The sequence below is a fragment of the Erinaceus europaeus genome, chromosome 10 (assembly GCF_950295315.1).
Source record: "Erinaceus europaeus chromosome 10, mEriEur2.1, whole genome shotgun sequence".
Classification (NCBI taxonomy): Eukaryota; Metazoa; Chordata; class Mammalia; order Eulipotyphla; family Erinaceidae; genus Erinaceus; species Erinaceus europaeus.
The window spans coordinates 91276252-91293939 of NC_080171.1; positions in this window are offsets into that span (position 1 = coordinate 91276252).

Consider the following 17688-nt stretch of genomic DNA (forward strand, 5'->3'; position numbering starts at 1 on the left):
TAGGTTTACTCCTAGATATTTTATTGTTTTTGTTGCTACAGTAAAAAGAACTGATTTCTGGATTTCAATTTCTTCTAACTTAATGTTTGCATAGAGGAATGCCACTGACTTTTGAATGTTAATTTTATAGCCTGACACTACTGTATTGCCTGATGATTTCCAAATTCCTCTTGCTGGATTCCTTAGGTTTTTCCATGTATACTATCATGTCATCTGCAAATGAGAGTTTGACTTCTCTTCCAGTCTGTATCCCTTTAATTCCTTGCTCCTGCCTGATTGTTATGGCAAGAACTTCCAACACTAAGTTGAATAGTAATGGTGATAGTGGGCAGCCCTGTCTAGTACCTGATCTGAGGGGAAACACTTCCAGTTTTTCACCATTGAGTATAATGTTGGCTGTAAGTTTGCTATATATAGACTCCACTATCTTCAGGAATTTTCCATCTATTCCCATTTTTTGTAGTGTTTTGATCATAAAGAGATGTTGGATTTTGTCGAAGGCTTTCTCTGCATCTATTGATATGACCATGTGGTTTTTGGTCTTGCTTTTTTTGATGTGGTGGATCACATTGATTGACTTACGTATATTAAACTAACCTTGCATGCCTGGGATAAACCCCACTTGGTCATGATGAACAATATTTTTGATATACTGCTGTATCCGGTTGGCTAGAATTTTGTTCAATATTTTCGCATCTATGTTCATCAGAGATATTGGTCTGTAGTTTTCTTTTTTAGTTGTGTCCCTGTCTGATTTTGGTATCAGGGTGATGTTGGCTTCATAGAAGCTGGCAGGGAGTATTCCAGTGTCTTCAATCTTCTGTAAGACTTTTAAAAGTAGATGTATTTTAGTTCTTCTTTGAAAGTTTTGTAGAATTCATTTGTAAAACCATCTGGTCCAGGACTTTTATTTTGGGGAAGATTTTTGATAACTGTTTCAATTTCATGAACTGTGATGGACCTGTTCATGTTATCCACTTCCTCTTTACTTCGTTCTGGAAGTTGATAGGTATCTAGGAAATCATTCATTTCTTCCAGGTTCCCTAGCTTGGTGGCATATAGTTGTTCATAGAAGCTTCGCATGATATGTTGAATTTCTGTGGTGTCTGTTTTAATAGTTCCTCTTTCATTTACTATCCGATTTATTTGGGTCTTCTCCCTTTTTTGTTTTGTGAGTCTGGCTAAAGGTTTGTCGATTTTGTTTACTCTTTCGAAGAACCAACCATTGATCTTTTGTATGGTTTTCCTATTCTCAATGTTATTTATTTCTGCCCTAACTTTAGTGATTTCTGTCCTTCTTGTTGCTTTAGGATTCCTTTGTTGTTCTTCTAGGTCTTTAAGATGTGCAATCAGGCTGTTTATTTGTGTCTTTTCTTGTTTCCTAATGTGTTCATAGCTATGAACTTCCCTCTTAGGACTGCTTTAGCTGTGTCCCAAATATTTTGATAGCTTGTGTCTTCATTTTCATTGAAGTCTCGAAACACTTTGATTTCTTCCTTGATTTCCTCTTCGAGCCAGAAGTTGTTAAGAAGTGTACTGTTGAGCTTCCACATTATGGGACTGTTACTAATCTTTTGTTGATTGTTAAGTGTTAGTTTAATTCCACTGTGGTCTGAGAAGATGCTTGGGATGATTTCAGTGCTCTTGAATAGGCTGATGCTGTCTTTGTGGCCTAACATATGGTCTATCTTGAGAATGACCCATGTGGATTTGAATAAAATGTGTATTCCAGTTTCTTGGTTAGAATGACTCTGAAAATGTCCAATAGTTCTAGTTTATCTATCTCTTCATTTAGCTCCCTTATGTCTTTACTGATTTTCTTCCTGGATGATCTGTCAAGTTGAGATAGTGGGGTGTTGAAGTCCCCTACTATGATTGTGTTACTGTTAATATATTGCTGTAGCTCTTTCAGTAGAAGTTTGATGTATTTAGATAGCTTCTCATTGGGTGCATAGATGTTAATAATTGTTAAGTCCCCTTGATTGACTCTGAGCATTAAGTAGTGTCCATTACCTTTTTAAATCTTATCTATCTTAAAGTCTATCATGTCAGATATGAGAATAGCTGTTCCTGCCCTTTTTTGTGGGCCATTGGCTTGTATGATAGTTTTCCATCCTTTCACTTTAAGTCTGTGTTTGTCTTGTTGTGTTAGTTGAGTTTCCTGTAGACAACATATTGTTGGGTTGTGTTTTCTGATCCATCTTTCTATTCTGTGTCTTTTATAGGTAAATTCAGCCCATTGACATTTATTGATATCAAAGATTGAAGATATATTAACGCCATTCTTGTAGAGTTTTAGAGTGTTTTGATATATGTCCTATTTGTGGTGGTCTGGTTGTTTATAGGAGACCTTTCAGAACTTCTTTCAGGGCAGGCTTTGTGATGGTTGCTTCCTTCAGCTGTTGCTTGTCTGAGAAGGTTTTGATGCCTCCATATAGTCTGAATGAAAGTCTAGCAGGATATAGTATTCTTGGCTGAAAGCCTTTCTCATTGAGCACTTGATAGATATCTTGCCATTCTCTTCTGGCCTGTAGTGTTTGTATGGAGAAGTCTGCTGCTAATCTTATGGGTTTTCCTTTGTAGGTGACTCTTTGTTTTTCTCTTGCAGCCTTGAGGATCCTTTCTTTATCCTTATTCCTTTCCATTCTAAGTATGACATGTCTTGGTGTCTTTAGGTCTGGGTTAATTCTGTTTGGGACCCTCTGGGCTTCTTGAATCTTTATGTCTTTGGTGTTGTCTAGACTAGTGAAATTTTCAGCTATTATGACCTGGAGAATGCTTTCTTCCTCTCCTTCTCTTTCTTCCTCTGGTATGCCAATAATGGGTATATTGTTTCTTTTGAAGTCATCCCATAGGACTCTGTTGTTGTTTTCAGCATATCTTAATCTCTTTTTGAGATCTCTTACTTCTTTTTTAGTTGTCTCTAATTCATCCTCAATCTTGCTAATTCTGTCTTCAGCCTCATAGATTCTATTCTCTCTGCCCTCTACTGCTTTCTGGAGTTCATCTATTTTGTTGCCCTGCTCTGATACTGTTTTAGCTTGTTCAGCTAGTTGCCTTCTTAGCTCAGCGATTTCAGCTTTCAGCTCTCTAATAACCATGAGATAATTAGAATTTTCTTCCATATTCTCATTTGTTGTTCCTGCATTTCTGATTACAATTTTTTCAAATTCTTTACTCACTCCTGTTATTATTTCCTTAGCTAATGTTTGGATGTTGAACTCATTGTTTTGTGCTTCACCCTCTGGAGGACTTTTAGCTGGACTCTTATCCTGGTTGGATTCTCCAATATTTTTTCTTGTTGTTTTGACCATTTTATATATGATGTTATGAGTTCCCTTTATCAGTACTTTTCAAATTATTGATTACTATTGCCTGGATTGACTAAGTAATTTAATTAAAGGGTTTACCGTGGGGGAAGTTAACAGTTTTTTTCAATCCCTGAGTTGGAGCTCAGTGGTGTAAAAGCCTCTTTATTTTTTCTTCCCTGTAGGCTATGGGAGCCTGAGGGCTTTTAAACTATCAATAGTCTTCTTCGCTTAATCACTGACTCCTGACCAAGAGATAAAGCAGGGTGTGGCAGAGATAATCCAGTGATTATGCAAAGAGACTTTCACAGCCCCTCAGCTATGCCAAGGAGGTATAGGTCTTCTCCTGAGTTTCCCAGTTAGAACTCTGTACCCTGGTGTCCCTCCCTGTTGCTGCTCCAGATTCTGAGGGTAGTAGCAATGGAGACTCAGAGTTGCACTTGTTGAGTCTCTGGGGAGTCCTTTCCTCCCTTCAGCTGTCCCCTTGTTGTGTAGCAGACTGGAGATGGTGTCTCCACTGATAAACTGTTGAACTGTTAGCAGTCACTTAATCTCTCCTTAGGCCCCTCTCTCCTCTCTGTCACCAGCCACGCGTGTTTGTACTCATGGGTGATTTACTGGGTTCCTGTGGTCATTCTAGTCCTGTCTTGTTTTGGTCCAGGGTGGTCATCCTTGGCATCTCAGTCAGAATGGACCGACCTCCCCCATCAATCTTTTCCCTCAGGCAATTCCCTTCTATATTCAAACCTGGGGGTCATTGATACCATCTTTCCTGGGCTCCAGTATAGATATGCAGAGATTAAAAAAAAAAAAAGATATTGTCTATAGGAAAGGATCTTTTGGGAACCTTCTGAAGCTGTAATTGCAAGGTTCTATTGTTATTCTTGTGCATGAAGCTGTAGCTACACATCTCCTATAGGGGGGTCTAACCCAGGCACTTAATTAGCAAAGGCAATTAAACTTCAGGGAACCAGGATCGATAGTTGCTGGGCGACTTCGCAGGCAACTTGCTGTTCAGCCAGTGGGAGGGACTCTGAGGTGCCTGGGTTTTGGTGCTGAGGCATACAAGCTCTTTTCACAACTCTCAGCTCCCTCCAGTTGTCCTGTCCCCAGGGACAAGGCTCTCTTGCATATTCCTTTTGTTTTCCCTGCAGGGACAGTTGCTATTGACTCTTAGCAGATAAGCACCAAGAGACAAAATCATCAACTCTACTCACCCTCTCACCATCCCCCACCCTCCAAGTCCTAACCCTCTTATCCAAGAACAACACTGTCTGATTGACAAAGCACAGTCATCAGTGTTGACTCGTGTATTATCTCAGTAACAAGGAGGGTAGATGCAATGGCTACCTGCATTGGCAGATGGGGAAACTGAGGCTCAGAAAGGTGGGGGGGCATTGACCAGTAAGCTGTATGATTGAACCTGGAGTGGTCTTGGAGTGAGAGTCTATTCTGCTCTCTATCAAGAAGATTAGTGATCCTGGATGACATCTCTCACAAAATGGGGTGTTTAGAAATCCACAGGCAGACTCAGTTTCCCTGAGTCTTCCTGACGACCTGAAGCTATGGCCAGAAGCAGAACTGCAGGTCCTGAGACAACCAGGACTGTTCCTTATCTGGTCCTAGTAGTAACAATGGGCAATTACAAAAGGAAAGGTTTATACAAAAGGACATTGAGATCACAGGTCTCAACTCTTTGAAAATCTCCTATAAAGGTGCTAATAGTGCATTAATATATTAATCCTCTTAATCCTGTCAGATTACCGCAGTCTCACTTCTTGGAGCTGACAGTGGATCTCTGACGTCTCTGCAAGGCCCAAGTCCTCTTTCCCTAGCTTCCTTAGTTCCTCAGGATTCCATGAGGGGTTTCAAGTGTTGGATGGCCTTAAAGGACTTTGGAGGTAGGTGTGTGTGTGTGTATGTGTGTGTGTGTGTGTGTGTGTGTGTATGTGTCCTGATTCTTTCAAAGAAAAAGAAAAAGGTTCTTTCTCAGGAAGGAGAGACACCCTCAATGGTTCCCTCAACTGGGCTGTTGACTGTGTTACTCACTATGTGACTTGGCACTACTTATTGAACTCTGAACTTCCTTTCCCCCATCTGTAGTTTGTGGATTAAAAATACTTCACTACGAGTTCTTAGGAAGACCGCATGGCTGCAGGAAATTCTTGAACTTTAGAGACATTCAGTAAATCCTCTGGTTCCTTTTCCATCTATACACTGGGAATAAGAATTCTCTGCGTGACCACTTAGTTAAGTTGCACCTGGTTTTCTGATCTTAGAAAAATGTGTGAGATCATACATATATGTATCTGATATCCTTTTAAGTCACTAAGTTTTCTGCAGAGTTTGTTACAGACTAGTAGCTGGTGGAAGTCAGACTGTAGTGCAGTGGGTTAAGCACATGTGGTAGGAAGCACAAGGACCAGTGTTAAGGATCCCAGTTCGAGCCCCCGGCTCCCCACCTGCAGGAGAGTCACTTCACAGGCGGTGAAACAGGTCTGCAGGTGTCTATCTTTCTCTCTCCCTCTCTGTATTCCCCTCCTCTCTCCATTTCTCTCTATCCTATCCAATAACAACGACATATAGCAACAACAATAATAACTACAACAACTACAGCAACAATAAAAAACAACAAGGGCAAGGGCAACACAAGGGAAAATAAATAAATATATAATAAAAGAACAGTAGCTTGTATAATTAACAGTGAGTGAAAAACACAAATTGATTTCTCCACAAGTAATCCTTACTTTATATCTGTGTGTATGTGCTTATGTATACATGCGTACATGAGCATGTGAAAATGCTAAACTATGTTTAGCAACAGTTTATTAAAGCCACAGGACAAATATGGATGGGTGGGAATGGTAATTCACAGAATCAATGTTTAGGAGGCCTAGTCTGGAGGGATCAGCAAATTATAGGGCAAGACCCCAGGACATTATGGTAGTCAGGAGAAGAGGCCTTGATCTAAGCTAAGTTTGACAGGCAGGAAATATTCTCTAGAAGTGATACTCCAAGGGTGACAAAAATTAGCTCGGGGAAGAGGAGCTTGGGAAACAGTATGCTGGTGGGTGAACAGAGTATGCAAAAGTTTGGTGATGAGTGTACATTGACTGTCAGAAGTGTAAATGGGTTTGATGTGGTCAAAGCTTAGTACTATATCTATGTATGTGTGGGCAGGGAGAGAACTGAACAAACCTATAGGAAGAAACATTAGTTTATTCAAATCTTAGTTTATATCCTAGGTATGTGATACTAAACAGTGTTTTATTTTAATGAGAGATACACACACAGAGTAGAAAGAGGACTGGTTAGCTCTGGTTTATGGTGGTGCTGGGGATTGAACCTGGGGCTGTTTAGCCTCAGGTATGAATGTCTTTTTGCGTAACCATTATTCTGTCTTCTCAGTGCTTAAATGTGTGATTTTTGATCACTTACCTTCCCCTGTTTGAGCTTTGAACTCCTTGTTTCCAAATGGAACTCAATTCATGTAACATTCATATAAGAAAGCTTTAACTTACTGCCAGTCTGTGGGCTAAGTCTGGGAATAACATGAAAGTAGCCAGAAAAGAAAATCTTTTTTCTCCAAGAACCTAAACCTGAGTGTGGACCAAATCACACAGTGTCCTTGATCAGTCCCAGGCCTGTGTGCTCAGTTTTTTGGTCAGCAGTCTCTTGGGAGCTGTGTCTGCTTCCTTTCCTCATCTCCAAGTCAAGGGAAAGACTACTGAAGAGGTTGTTAATATGCCTGGGTGTCGCCTACTGGCTGTGCTTTGAGTTCAGAGGGACCCTGTGCTTTAAGCCTGATTACAAGTCTCTGGCGTCAGACTGCCTGCGTTTAAATCTTGTCTCCAGATTTGCTAGCCAGATGACCTTAGGCCAGTTGCTTCTTCATCTCTTTGAGCTTCTGTTCCTTTAGATAAAAAAATGGGAATACTGTAATAATATCTGTGTCAAAGGGTTTCTGTGAAGATTAAGTGCAATAGCACAATTTCTTAGACACTTGGTAACTACACTGGAGAAGGAATCAATCATTGTGAATACTTGTTAGCAGGATAACTTGATGCACACAGCATGCAGGCTTCCTACTGGAACTTCATATTTCTGGGTTCATGCTTTAGTTCCTAACAATTGTATGACTTAAGGCAAGCATTTAACTGTGACACAATTTCTTCTGTAAAATGGGACTAAGAAGAGAAACGACCTCCAAAGCTTGTCATGGCTGTGCAATGAGCTAATATATGTGGGTGGTGCTTAGTACAGCGTCTGGCAATTAGCATGTGATATGGAAGTGGAAATAGTATATATATCATGTTGCCTTATTCTTTGTAGTTTGTGAAGAGGGGGCTGACACTACCAGGGGAAATAAACTGTTCCTGAGACAGAAGTATAAAGGGCTCTTTATTAGCCTTCAGAAAGTAGCAACATGAACAAAGGAGCCTTTTGGAGGCCAGGTGCCGGCACACATTATAGAATGTGCATAGTGCTTGGAGATCCATATCCATCATCCTGGTTTCTACAAGCAGTAGAACAGTGTTGTATCCTCTCTCTGCTTCTCACCTTTAATCAAAGAAAAAGGGAAAAAAAAGGTTGTCAGGAAATGGTGGTGTATTTGTGTCAGCACTGAGCCCCCAGAAATAGTCCTGGAGGCAACGAACAAACAAACAAATGAAAATAGCCTTTTGGGTCTGTTCTCCAGGAAGCCAAGCTGAGCTTCCTCTGTGCTATGATTGACAATCCTGTGGTCTAGGTATCCTATAGTGCATGATTGTGTCATGTTCATCCCATGCCCTTTGGGGGCAGTGCGGCCTCTCTATTTCCAGCCTCCCTTCCGAGGCTGCACCAGAAACTTGGGAGGAGGTAGGTAATGTGTGTGCTGGGTCAGCAGGACTAGAGTGTGAGCCCAGGAGGATGACAACCACTCTCTCTCTCTCTTGCACCCTGCCATTAGTGGGCAGGAGAACATAGCCCATCCCTGAGCTTAATTGGCAAATGGATTTCTGAGGGGTAATTTCATGGACACACACCATGGGAGGGTCTGCAGTCCTTAATGGGCATCTCAGTCTGCTAAATGTGTTTACTAAAAAATAAGGCTATTGATTCCACTGATAAATATTTTTTTTTCCTTCTTCTCCGTGCCATCAGCCTATTAAGGCGAGTTTTATGTAACAGGACAAATAGATCACATTGTAAATGCTTTTGAAAAATCCCCTGTGAATTCTGTAATAATGCTTTAATGTATTAACTCCCTTAATCCTGTCAAACTTCCAAAAGAATTTCGGGACATGCTGACAGAAGATCCTGCTCTCTGCATAGGCACTGTGGCTGCATGTGGTGGCTGCTGCTTTTAACCCTTTGTGGATGGAGAGGCAGCCATGATGGCAATGGATACAGAATGAAGAGTTGACATCTGCAAGGATGGGAAAAGGTAGAAGAGAGGCCAATGCCTTCTCAGAGCAGTGGAGGCAGTGAAAAAGGGTGCAGCTAAGGTTTTAAACACAGAGCTGGAATCTGACAGATGGGGAGGCAATAGCGTCTGACTTCTATTGATTTCCTCATATTTTTCTCTGTTTCTGTCTCTTTGATGCACTCTCTTTCTCTGCTAGGTGCTGGGCTTGACACTTCTAGATCTCCATGACAAGCACTATGAGGTGGATACTGACATTCTCCCATGTCACAGATGTAGATTTCCCACTTGTTCAAGGATGCTTATCCCTGGCATGGGGATGATAATGGAATTCCAACAATGACTTGTTTAATGGTGAGTCTGAAAATGAGGTTGACCCTCTGAACTCAAGAGGGCGAAATGTGACCGGCTCCCTTTATGAAATATCCATTTCAGGACCCAAAGATGAAAAGACTTAATCCTTGCCACCAAGGATTTCATAGTTTAGTGGACAGGACATATATCATTGCCAATCCCCAAATGGACTTGTCCTTGCCTGGCATAATGCAGAGACTCTATAGGATTTTTTTTTTTAAGTTTTTATTTATAAAAAGGAAACATTGACAAAACCATAGGGCAAGAGGGATACAACTCCACACAGTTCCCACCACCAGATCTCTGTATCCCATCCCTTCCCATGATAGCTTTCCTATTCTTTATCCATCTGGGAGTATGGATCCAAGGTCTCTTTGGGGTACAGAAGGTAGAAGGTCTGGCTTCTGTCATTGTTTCCCTGCTGAACATGAGTGCTGACAGGTCGATCCATACTCCCATCCTGTCTCTCTCTTTTCTTAGTGGGGTGGGGCTCTGGGGAAGTGGAGCTCCAGAACACATTGGTGGGGTTGTCTGTCCAGGGATGTCTGGTTGGCATCATGGTAGCATCTATAACCTGGTGACTGAGAGTTAACATATAAAGCCGACAAATTGTTGACTAATCATGATCCCACTCATAAACATAAGTTGAGAGAGAACAGAAATGGAAACTCAAAGCAGGATTTGACTGAATTTGTAGTAGGGCATGGCATCAAAGTAAAAATCTCTGGGTGGAGGGTGAGGGCGGATGTTTGGCTTCACTGGTACAGGGAGGGGGACAATGGCATGGGACACAGTTTTTTGGTGGTGGGAATGGTGTTTATGTACATTCTTATTAATTTGTAGTCATATAAATCACTAATTACTATGAGAGGGAAAATTTGATTGAATGTCTCAAACTTTTAATGCACAGACTGAGTCTTTGATATGTTGACTCTATAGGATTTATCCAAAGATACAATCAATATTTAGATCAGGAACAATCTGTATCTAACTTTGTGAAGGAGAGATGGGTTATAGGAACAGTATGAGCTAAATACTGGATGTATGGGGACATGTGGCTTATTGAGGTATCAGTGAGAAATCTGCTTGGGCTAGAGGAATGGGTATATAGTGGGCTGGAATAAGGCCTCCCTTTCTCTCTGGGTCATTCTCAACTTGGAGACCCACATTTCTCTTTTCTTTTTAAATTTAAGATACAGATAGAGAAGACAGAGAAAGAGAGAGAGAGAGAGAGAGAAGAGGGAGAGAGAGAGTACTACAGCACCAAAGTGTCCTTCAATATGGTTGGGGCTAGGCTTAAATCTGGGTAATACAGATGGGAAAGCAGTGCAAAACCTATGTCACCTTCCCAAAGTCCATGTTTATACCATTACCTTCACCCCCTCTTTGGCCCTCAGTTCAACTTTCACTTTCTGTTCCATATGTCCTCCACCCTTGAATGTGTGCTGCAGAGGGTGTGGTTGCTGCTTCAGCCCCTCTTGGTTTACACACACACACAGAAGGAGAGAGAAAGGAGGAGGAGGAGAATAATAATAATAATAGACATATTCACGTGCATTCGTGCATTTATTTCCTTTAATCGTCCTGCCTACATCAATTTTTCTATTCTCCTAATCATTTTTGCTTGTTCGCTTTTGAACTTTAAATTTCTGTGGCCTGGTAATGAGGTGCCCCAAACGTAATGCAATTTTCTGCATGTGACTTCACTAGGGTTGTATAGATTTTCCTGCTATCTCTTCAGACCCCAGGTGACATACTTTCTTAGTGCAGCAACTCTATTAGTGATTGGGCTTTTCCAAAGATGTTGTTAAATTTCGCCAGGTGGTAGAAAATAGAGGTAATGGGAACATTAGAAACCATTCTGGCTCATGACTACTGCTTCTGCCGATGTTTTATACCCCAGGTCTTTGGAGATTTTCACTTCACCATGCCTTTGTCTTTCCTGTCCCCCAGCCAGGGCTGTACATGGTGATACTGGCAACCTACCTAGTGAACCATCTCTCCAGCCTGCACTGGGAATTAATTACCCATGGAGTATCTGTTTTTCTTCCATGCACTGTATTTGCACATGTTTGTTTGTCCATTCCTAACCCTATTTTGAGTGCTTATTACATAGCAAACACTGCACTGAATATTTTAATCCATTAATTAGCAAGAGAGACTTGGAGTATGTCCTGGAGCTTAAGTCTAATGTGTAAGCAGAAGTCAAATAAACATACCAATATTCAATTGAAAACTATGGAAGGCGATAAACAAGGAGGTGTGAGAGTTTAAAAACAAACAAAAAATACAACAACAACAACAAAAAGCTGGGTTCAGCTCGAATCCTAGAAGGTCAGTACAGTATTGCTTGAGGAAGTCTCCTTAGAGTTGACTTGTGAAAAGAGAGTGGCTATATAGGCATGGCAGGGATAGAACATTTCAGTGAGTGTCAGGATCCTTTGTGGACCCTCTCCTCAGTGAGACCTGGTCGGCTAACCCACTCTGTTGCACACCAGAGATGGGGACCGAAGAGGTCCAGACCAAGGGCAGCAGGGGTGAGCGCACTGAGATCTCTCTCTCTGGAGACTGCGGCAAGAGACGGAATCAGATCACTCAGGACACCGTTGCTGGAATAGTGCATTTATTATGCAGCAGAGCAGAGTTTTTAAAGGGTGGTAGGGGGAAGCAGTGGCGAGGAGAGGTCTGTTAAGGGATACCTTATATGGTCAAGACAGCAGGGGGTAGAGAAACGTTGAGGATCTTTCTAGTATCCTTTGGGAAAGTGGTCGAGCTAGTTTGGGGAATGAGGAAGTGAAACTGCCAGCTAGCACAGAGGGGGGGATGTGGGTCTTTGTGTACCTACACAAAGAGATACAGGGAGACTGAAACCTGTTAGTCAGGTTCCCCTGCTCGACCTGGGTGGGGGAGACTGCACTTCCAGGCACTCATGGGTGGTTCCGGCGAGTAGTCCACACTGCTCAACCTCAGCCTCACAATTTCCCACAAGTGAGTGGGAGCAGCACATGTAAAAGGTTTGAACAGAGTTCTGGAGATAGCTGAACTGGAAGAACATAATTTTTGCTGTATTTGAGACCCTGGATTTGAGTTACAACACCAAGTGGGAGAACCACGGGATAACACTGGGGCAGCTCCATGGATGGTGGAGTAGTGACTTTGCACCTCTCCTATCTCTAGTTTCTCTCTCCCCTTGTCCTTCCCCCACCCCCCCAGTCCCAGCACTCTCAAAAAGAATAGAGGATGACAAATTGAACCAGGGAGAGTACAAGAAACAAGGTTTGTTCCTTGATGTCACATAGAAGAAACCAAATGAAACAAAAACAACAAAGCCTCTGTACATAAGAGCTTCGTGAGCTCAAGGATCTGAAAGAATTTCCACATTTTTGGTGTTTGGAGGTGGGCAGTAAGGAGTCCTAGAAAGGACCTGAAAGTCTGATTTCTGTTTTCTTGGCCCAATAGATCATTTTTGAAGTGGGTTAGGCAGGGCGTGAGGTGTTAGGAGCATGGGTAGTAGAAATGGTACTATGGACAGTATGGAAAGGTCACTTTTATTGCAACAAGGTTAGCAGTTGAAGGATCATGCATGGCTACTAAGAGGTCAATTTGGAGGATTGTACCGTGAGAAATGATGATAGTTTAGATTTGGCTGCTGGTGGTGAAGATGCTGAGAAATAGATGGATTTAGTGGGTAAAATTCAATCACCAAATCTTGCATGTGTCTGGATATGGGTGATGAAGGAGAGTATGTCATTCTTAGTATGTCTCCAGTTTATGAAGAAAGGATAGATGACAGAATTATATGTATAGGCTATAGGTCTACTACTCACAGCATGAGTGATCTTGAGCAAGGTGCTTAATCCCTTTATGTGAAAATGAAACCACTAACTATACCTTCCCTGTAGGTGTATGTGATGGGTGAAATGAATTAATGTAGACTGATATTTTGATCAGTGTATGACATTTAGTCAACACTCAGTCATTGTTTCTATGGTAACATCCCTCATTGAAAAAGAAACATAAAAAGGTCCAATATTTTTTTATGGAGATCATAAGTTGGACTTTGAACAATTTGTGGGTGTTTATCCTGATAGAAATTTGGAGTAGGGATGATCTCACTCTCAGGCCGAAGTTGAAAAACAAGATTAGAAAACACAAGTCGAACCTGAAATGGAATTGGAGTATTACACCAAAGTAAAAGACTCTGGGGTGGGTGGGTGGGGAGAATAACAGGTCCATGAAAAATGATGAATAAAATAGTGGGGGGTGTATTGTTAAATGGGAATCTTGGGAATGTACAAACTATTGTATTTACTGTTGAATGTAAAGCATTAATTCCCCAATAAAAAAATTAATTATTTAAAAAAAATTTGGAGCAGGCAGCTGGAGTTATGGTATTTTTTCTTGAAGAGTATGCTAGGCTTGGAATTTACACTTGGGGTTATAGATTTTTTTCCTCTAGTACGAGAAGGTAAGGCTGTGCCATGTCTAGAGTTTGGGACTAAGCATGTTTTTTGTCTTGGTAAGTCTGTTGAATGAGGCAACTTTGTGCTGGTGAGTAAATTCTAGGCAAAGTAAAGTGTAAGGTTTTATTCACCCTCTCTTTGTCTAAATGAAAGGAATAAGTCAATACTAGATGAGAACTTGTCCATAACTAAATTGTCCTCGTGCGATGGAAAAATGTAAGGTGATTATCCGAACCTCAGTGTGGAGAGTTTCCATGATGCCTAGCTTCTTTGTACAGTGAAGAGTGAGATATTTATCTTTTTACCAAAAAACAAGTCAAGCAACACAACAAGGGATCAGCAGAGATAAGTCACATCATACTCAACAACAGCTGAGAATCTTGTAAAATATTTCCTACAAGAGTATTGTGCCTTAAAGACAGGAGGATGGGACATGGATGCTATTTCTATCTAGTAAGGATTTTCTTTTTGCCAGCTAACAAATGTCTTTTTTTTAAATTTATGTATTTATATTTATCTTGATCAACTTGGCTGAAATGTCGGTGGGATTGGAAGGATTTCTGCCTATGATGCTTAACTTCCCAAAGAAATCTAGGAATTACTGAGAGGCAATTTATCCTTAGTTACTATGGCATGAAGCACTGCTCTGATAGTCAGTGCTCAAGAATGTTGAATGGTTTGTTTGAAAGACAGTCTTAATGATATTTATTCCCAAGCTCTCAAATATTTTTTTTACAATGTTTCAGGTTACTATCCAAGTTTTCTTTTAATTCCCTGGTGTCCTTATCTCAAAAGGTTCTGTGACATAAGTTCAAATCACTTTGTGATAAAGGTGTTTCTTTTGTTTAGTAGAACCTGTTTTGTATAAATTTGTTTTAACATTTTGAAATCACATGAACTTGGCCTACACTTCCTGCTCCATGAATTACATTGAAAAAATTTTAAATCAAGGGTCAGAATTTTTGTGTCATACCTCCCCCCAAATTTGAAAGGATATAACTATGGGGTATTGTGGTATATTTCACCCTCATTTTTATGTATTCTATGTATTAAGTACTGACTGCAAAATGTGTAGCTTAGATTAAATTTAATACTCCACTAGTTGTGTTGTGTATATGTGTCTGAGAGAGACACACACACAGAAATAGAGACAGAGATACACAGAAAATAAATGACCAATATATTAGATGCTAGAGTTAGATGGTAGTAGTACTCAGAATGCAATTTATCCATCTAAAAGTTGACTCCAGGCACATATGTTTACAAAAAATTTTAAAACCTATATATTTTATTTTTGTTATATGTCTATTGTTTTATAGGGAGGATGAGAAAATATAATTCCTGTATATTGTCTCTCCCTATTTCTCTGCTCATGGTAAAAATTACTGATCCATTATGACACTCTTGTCCACTTAGCTTGAATGTGAATCTTTCTAAACATAAAACTTCAGACAGTCAAGGCCAATGGATCTATATTAGCGCATGACTCATCCCTTATTGCTACAATAATAATGTTTTAAAATAGGCAACTATAAAAGCTTGATGGCATGTTAAGACTTAATTGTTTATATGCTGAGGGACTCTTGAGGGACTGGCTAATGCTGTCGTCTGTCTGGTGCGTTTGTGGTTGGCTGGAGTCTCTGCTCTGAGCTGTCAGCCTAGCTGGGAAGTTCTGCTCATAGGGTCTCTTATGCTTGAGGGACCAACAATTTCTCTGACTGTGTTCTCATGGAAATGGCAGTTCAAGAGTGAGTGAAAATATGCACAACTTCTAGTGACCTCAGATCAGAATAGTCATTGTTACATCAGCCTCATTTTATCAAATACATGTGGATAGATCAAAATACATGCATAAAATGTAGTCTCCCACTTTTGTAGTAAAGCGAGATACTAAGTCTTATAATAAAGATTTCTATATAAAAATATAGGAAATGGTGAAAACTGGAGCCCCTAAAGTCATCTAACATAACACAAAATATGAATCTTAATTATTGTGTTCTATAGGTAATTGTTGCTTATTTATGTATAAATATAACGACTCTGGACTGATTGCCTACATATCATGAAAAGGGTTGCTCCCAAAATAGTTTTATACCTAGCTCCTTATCCTTCCATTCACTTCAAGGAGGTTTTAATAAACTTTCATTCTGTAAGGTCCAACACACACATCCTCAGGAGAGGCACCATGGAGTGAACCATTTTCAAGTTTAATCCATACCATCCTTACAATCATCACTTTTTTTTTTTTACTTATTGAGCTCTTTGTTTCTCCCAGGCTTATTATTCCCAGATGTATCTTGTTCTGTAGGATAATCCAGCAAGATAGGTTTATACTCATCATTTTATAATTGAAGATGCTAAAGTTAACAGAAGGCAATGGCTTACTCAGGATACTCAATCATGTAAGAGAAGAGCTTCACTGTGGCTCATGAGGAGAGATATCTGCTGACCATCTCAGACATGCTTTTCTTTCTATGCTCTATTCTCTTCTCAGATCCAGAGAGGTCCCTGTTATTTCTATTTTTATTTATAAAAAGGAAACATTGACAAAACCATAGGAAACATTGACAAAACCATAGGATAAGAAGGGTACAACTCCATGCAATTCCTACCACCAGAACTCCACATCTAGCCCCTCCCCTGATAGCTTTCCTATTCTTAGTCCCTCTGGGAGTATGGACCCAGGGTCATTTTAAGGTGCAGAAGATAGAAGGTATGGCTTCTGTCATTGCTTCCTAACTGAACATGAATGAGTGTTGACAGGTCGATCCATACTTCCAGCCTGTTTCTCTCTTTCCTTAGTGGGGTGGGGCTCTAGGGAAGCACGGCTCCAGGACATATTGGTTGGGCTGTCTGTCCAGGGAAGTCTGTTTGGCATCATGGTAGCATCTGGAACCTGGTAGCTAAAAAGAGAGTTAACATATAAAGCCAAACAAGTTGTTGACTAATTATGAATGTAAAGGCTGGAATAGTGCAGATGAAGAATTGGGGGGGTCTCTATTTTGTAGCTAGTAAGTAGGCCTATTTTAGACCTCTAGGGTGGGGTCATTTTCCTGCATGTTTCTCTCAATTCATCCAACTGATATTGTATTCGTTGATCCCAACCTAATCAATGCAGCAAGTACCACCTCAGCATGATTCACCTCAGACTGTGTCCAGAGATGTCAGGCATAGAATGTCAACCCTTCACCCTCATTACATGGGTGAGACCTTTCCTTTCATAATATTCTCTAATTCCATTCCAGGTGGTTCACTTGCTAACAAAAGTACCAAAACCTAGATATAGACCAGGTCCCATGAGATAGAGCATATGTTCACATGGATCTATAAATTAGGGCAAAATATATATCTGAAAGCAAAAGTACACAATAGTCTAGTGAGTCAGTATGAAGTTCCTAATGAACTAGTGTCTACTTAGACATAGATACCCTCTTCACCTATTTCCTATTACACTTCCCTCACTCACTCCAAAGCTAACCTTATCAAAGCAAGGACCACAAAAGCTGAATAAGGGGAAGAGATTGGCATACTTTAATGATGACTCTTTAGTCACTATCAGGCCACCGCATCAGCTGGGGCCCTACTTGGGGAGTCCTGAGATTCCCAAACAGAAATGATGGGCCTAGACCTCAAATAGATCCCTCTCCCCAATATTACCAGACATCTCTATCAGGAATCAACTTGGATCAACAACGGAAGAGAATGTCCCATCCTCCAAAGGGAGGCTGGACAACATACTCTATGCTCCACTCAAGGAAGATGGGTCCTGAAATTGGGACAGCTTGAATGTTCCCACTCATGACCAACGAATGTGAGCTCAGATCTACAGGGATACAGAGGTCACATAGGCTCCTAAGCTGATCACATCAGATCGATGGGGCTTACAGTCAACAGTATTTATACACCTTTCCCATATTTGGGAGCTACTCTCTTCCCTGATCCAGCTTTCTGGTCCTTTTTCCAGCCATGAAATCATCTCCCAAGACAACAACTTGGATCCATCTGTCTATTAGGCTCAGGGAAACAAACACAAAAAACAAACAAAAAAAACCCAAAATTTGTATAGTCACGGGCCCTTTGGAATATAACCTGTTACTTCTTCTATTCGATGATGCTTGTCCTGGGGATTCTGCTTCCTTCTCTCATTGAGATTCAC